Source organism: Mya arenaria, chromosome 14 (genome assembly GCF_026914265.1).
Source record: "Mya arenaria isolate MELC-2E11 chromosome 14, ASM2691426v1".
Classification (NCBI taxonomy): domain Eukaryota; kingdom Metazoa; phylum Mollusca; class Bivalvia; order Myida; family Myidae; genus Mya; species Mya arenaria.
The window spans coordinates 64,273,988-64,280,100 of NC_069135.1; positions in this window are offsets into that span (position 1 = coordinate 64,273,988).

Here is a 6,113-nt window from a genome sequence, read left to right on the forward strand (position 1 = left end):
GATAGCCTCAATAGTTGAGAGTTCCTGATAATATGACGTCACTTTCTGTTGTTCGTTCTGCTCAGAAAAGGTCTCATGTCGACCGAAATCCTTCACTGCTGAGTCATGACTGTAAGTTGGGTGAAACTGAGGTTCTGTTGCCCGTGACCTCGGAGCATTCTCTGGTGGTATTTTACGTTTGTCTTGCAAACGTTGGCGCTTGTTAGAATTCCGTTCGCGTGCACCAGGATGACGTTCCTTCCGATCAACATTTCGCGGCCTCAAATGGGCGTATATGTCAGAATTTACAAAAAGCATATTCTGTAAATACAAACGTAAAAGAAGTTTGTCATAAGAATGGTCAAAAGAGCAAATAACATAAATACTTAATAACCCCTCGATAATTTGGCGTATACTTCAGATGTTATAATTAGCATATTTTGTTAATATAAATGCTATAGAAGTTTTTCAAATGAAAGATAAAAATGACAGACATCATTTACATTATCCACAGGACAAATCAATTTGAGTGCTTTATAGGTCATTATTGCAACTAAAAGGCAACGATATAAAGGACATTCCTCCATTTTCACATCAAACTTCGATGGCATAGATGTGACATTTGTGAAATATATATTTATCTCGTTTCCACGACTTAGTGTGACATGGCCACGGCTTTCTACCTAGTTCCTACGATTTAGTAATCTCGTGTCATAATTCAACGATTTACTAACTCGTTCCCACAACACGGTACGTCATGGCCGCGACTTAGAGATTACCAAGTCGTGGGTATGACAAAATTAAGCCCTTCTTACTTCTGAGAACTAGTTATTAAGTCATGGCCAAGGGAAAAATCAACCCCTATGCCATCGATCACTTGTTGATCGGATCAGTCGTAAGGTCAAAGTAAGGGGGAGGGGGGGGGGAAGAATTATAGATTGAAAATTTGCCACGGAGTTATTAAGCTTTGCAATTACTCCCATTTTATTCACATGCCATTTTGGAAGAATGAAGGTGCATCTTTTAGTTTTAGACACTTTAATAATTGTACAAAAATGGTGTTATTGTGTATAATGAGATGACAAAACTGTTCACATCTACCGTACAATTGTTTTCGTGAATAGACAGTCTGCCATTGTTGATTTAAAAAAGTTGAATCAGTATAATTATATTGTCACTCGACAAAATATAATCTTAAACCCTATGCTGCCGTTAAAAAGTTAAAAGTATGCATTCACCAATTAAACGTGCAAAACGCTTGAGACACTACAGGTTAATTTATTTTGGAAAATTAATACTTATAACATTTAAACATTACTGAAACAAAATACAAAACAAAATGCAACATACGTTTATGTCGGAAATCCTTATTACCTGCACACTTTGTCAATTATCATTCCGAATTCAATAGAAATTGGTAAAGTGCAGAAGGACGGCTTTAAACCTCAACTCAACTTTATCGATAATCTACTATGGGTAGCAATATATAAATCACATCTACTCTGTGACGGCGGTTTAACCAAACACATTATAAAAGTGGTAAATCAATAACCTGTTTAGGTTTTAAACTAAATATTCAAATGGATTTACTTTGTTTGCGGTGTTTTGATAAGCTTTTCATACAAATTTAAATAACAGATCCAACATTGTGGTTGTATGTTATTCAAATTGAATTGATCATGTTTAATTATAGTTGCGTTGCATTTAATGTCTAGGCGTTTTTAAAGTTAATCGTAACTATCATAAAATAATTTCGATCGCAAGTCACTTTCACCCAAATTCTGTTATACGGGACTTGTATGAATACTTAGTACCTGGTTAAAGAAATGTATAGCTTGTTAATCCTAAGCAATGTAACAACTGTGTATTGCCCTTATGTCGGAGCATCATGTGTGTTTGATTTGGAATATGCCTTGTATATTGTCTTGGTGTTGGAGCATCACCAGTGTATTTCCCAGATGTCGTACCATCACATGTATATTGCTCAGGTGTTGGAGCATCTACACTGTAAACCGATAGTGTTGGAGCATCACCTGTGTATTGCCTAGATGTTTGAACATCACTTGTGTATTACCCTGGTGTTGGGGCATCCCTTTTGTATTGCCCTTGTGTTGGAGCATCACTTGTGTATTGCCCTGGTGTTGGAACATCACTTGTGTATTGCCCTGGTGTTGGAGCATCACTTGTGTATTGCCCTGGTGTTGGAGCATCACTTGTGTATTGCCCTAGTGTTGGAACATCACTTGTGTATTGCTCTGGTGTTGGAGCATCACTTGTGTATTGCCCTTGTGTTGGAGCATCACTTGTGTATTGCCCTGGTGTTGGAGCATCACCTGTGTAGTGCCCTTGTCTTGGAGCATTACCTGTGTATTGCCCTGGTGTTGGAACATCACCTGTGTATTGCCATGATGTTAAAGCATCACTTGTGTATTTCCATGGTGTTGAAGCATCACTTGTGTTTTGCCCTGGTGTTGGAGCTTCACCTGTGTATTGCCTAGGTGTTGGAGCATCACTTGTGTATTGCCCTGGTGTTTGAGCATCACTCGTGTATGCCCTTGTGTTTGAGCATAACCTGTATATTGCCCTTGTTTTGGAGCATCTACTGTGTATTGGCCTGGTGTTTGAGTATCACGTGTGTATTGTCCTGGTATTGGATCATCACCTGTGTATTGTCCTTGTGTTGGAGCATTACTTGTGTATTGCCCTTGTGTTCGAGCACCACCTGTGTATTGCCCTTGTGTTGGATTATTACCTGTGTATTGCCTTTGTGTTGGAGCATAATCTTTGTATTGATTGCCCAGGTAGAGTCGGAAAACCCCTTTGTATTGCTCGAGGTTGAAGAATGCCCTATGTTTTGTCCTCTTTACAAGACACCATCTTGGATCTGTTCTGGTGTCGGAGAAACCACTTTGTATTGTTTGACGTTTGATAAACCCCTGCTTATAGCCCTGATGTTGGAGCATCCCTCATGAGAATCCGATGTGTACGATAATCTCTGGTGTTGGAATATCCCATGTGTGTTGCCATGGTGTCAGTTTTTTTTCCATCTGTATCACTATTAAAACGGAAATCACCTGTTTATTGCCCTGGTGAATGTGCTGAGCTGCCATCTTTTTGTTTGACCTCGGCCATCGGGTGTATGTGCGAAACGGCCATCTATGTGTTTGCCCCGACCATCGGAAGAACGTGCGGAACTGCCAATTGTTTGTATGACCTCGGCCATTAGGTGAATGTACAAAACGGCCGCCTGTTTGTACGACCTCGGCTAACGAATATATATGCGAAACGGACACCTTTATGTGTATGAACTCAGCCATCTGGTGAATCTGAAAAATGGCCACCTGAATGAATGTAACATATGTTTTGTACGTTACATCCTCAGGAACATAACGCCCCATAAATGCTACACTTTCAGTGACATTATGCGCGCTTAATGCTGCACCATCAGTGACATTACGCCCCATAATTCCTGCATCAGCAATGACATTACGAACCATTAATGCTGCGCCAACAGTGAAATTACGAGCCCTGATGCTGCACTAGCAGTGACATAACGAGCCCTTAATGCTGCACCACCACCATATTACGAGCTCCTAATGCTGCACCAGCAGTGACATTACGAGCCCTCAATGCTGCACCATCAGTGACATTACGAGCCCTTAATGCTGCACCAGCAGTGTCATTACGAGCCCTTAATACTGCATCATCAGTGACATTACGAGCCCTTAATGCTGTACCACCAGTGACATTACGAGCCCTTAATGCTGCACCACCAGTGACATAACGAGCCCTTAATGCTGCCCCACCAATGACATTACGAGCCCTTAATGCTGCATCATCAGTGACATTACGAGCCCTTAATGCTGCATCATCAGTGACATTACGAGCCCTTAATGCTGTACCACCAGTGACATTACGAGCCCTAAATGCTGCACCACCAGTGACATTACGAGCCCTTAATGCTGTACCACCAGTGACATTACGAGCCCTAAATGCTGCACCACCAGTGACATTACGAACCCTTAATGCTGCCCCACCAATGACGTTACGAGCCCTTAATGCTGCACCATCAGTGACATTACGCCCCATAATTCCTGCATCAGCAATGACGTTACGAGCCCTTAATGCTGCACCACCAGTGACATTACGTCCCATAATTCCTGTATCAGCAAAGACATTACGAGCCCTTAATGCTACATTACAGTGACAATACGCCCCTAATATAAGATTTATAAATATTAATTCAATGTTTTTAATATTCTAAAAACTAAGGATGAATAAATGTTGAAAACCGAGAATTCCCTGTGTCAGATTTTGTTTTGACACTATTATATCAGCAAAAGATGTTGTATTCGAAGTCAGATCTAATAGCTTAATGATTAGGAAGGTCCCTTTCGCTGCGCTCACTTCACCCATTAAAATCATTAAGATTTGAATTAATGTCATCTGACTATTGTTTTAAAGAATATCTAATCATTCTAAGTGTGTTCCACATCTGTAATCATAGGAATAATTGCACAAACACCGTCAAGGGCAAACAACGGAAAAACAAGAACATATGTTGCCTTACACAGTAAGTTCCCTTTGACAGGAAGTTTATAATTTCGTTTTTAAACGTCTGTTTATTCACGTGACGGGTCTACTCCACCTGTTTCGCTTTGCAGAATGAAAAACATATTCGGCAGAATTAAGTCTACACGAAATGGAAACGCTCAAAGGAAATGGGCATTCATCCGTAAACAAATCGTTCAATACTACGAGTAAGTTACTGTACATTTATCATAAAAAGATGTGTTCACTTGCCATAATAGGGGGCGTTTTCGAGATAGTAATCATACGTACATTTCGTATTTACGGTATTTTTTAATATCTGTAATGTGCCTGCTCATTACAAAAACACGTCGAATGATTAATCAACTTTGACAATTTACAAATGTCCCAGATATTGCTTTGAACACATGTTGGAATACCCCCACTGTAATATGTTTGGCAAGATAATCCTCTGCTGTGCATCTCTTGCTAATTGCACTGGTGTCAAAATAGGGGCCAATTTCCTGTGCATTTTTTGATTGGCTCAGGGCCATTTAGGGTCCATTTGTGTGATTTTTTATAATAAAACCCCCAAAACTGCACAGCAGGATACTCAGATCGCATAAGTGGTAAGAGGGCATGGTATACAGATTTTTTTCTTTATTTCTTTTTTTTTTCATTGTTTGGAGGGAGGAGGACTAATAGAGGGCTTTAACTGGGCCTTTTACCGCTGATTGAATCCACTGTAGTCAAAATAATTGAACGTTTACATATTTATTACAATTTTTGATATGGAATATCCTTCACGTACGTTAGGGATTGGAAGAATCGCGTATAACATGTTTTTTATTATAGACTATACGCCCCGCACCATCGACATGAATTGTTCAAGGATTGATATGATCCTCACATCCTCGAACTGTACAGATCTTGTCTTGACCCTTTTCTTATATGACCATGCTCAATCTATGTCACAAAATGTGTATTGGTAACAACTAATATTAAAACAGTGAAACATGTACAAAAATCAGAACAGGCATCGCTATACCCTTTTGCAACTGTATCCGACCTGTCTTATTTAACGAGTTATGGTAGCCACACGGGCGGTTACATGAACCCTCAGCATCGACACAGGGCTTAGGTTGGGAGTGAAAAACGACTGAGATGTGTTCATTTTCAATACAGTCAATTGAAAATTCAAGTCACTCGAATGGCAATAATAAGTTAACTATGTAAATAGGAAACTATAAGTGCCTTTGTCAGCTGCAAATAATTTCGCCGAGTGTCACAATCAACAGTTGAGTATCATAAAATAAAAAAATAAAACATCTAAAGTAAATGATTAAACTGTATAAAATTGATCAGCAGAAAAAAATCAAATCTCAGGAACAATTAATAGTCTTATATTGAATACCTACTGTAAAACAACGTGAATGGTCCATAGGGAATCCACGCACTTACTTAAAAAAGCTGAAGTCGGAAATAAAAAAGTGAAGAAATCGTCTGAAGAAAGATAACTTCAAGAAAATGATTCATTCGGCTTTTAAGTAGATAAAAAACCAGTCCAAGTATGGTTTTTGTTTGATCATTTGAGTTTATCAAGG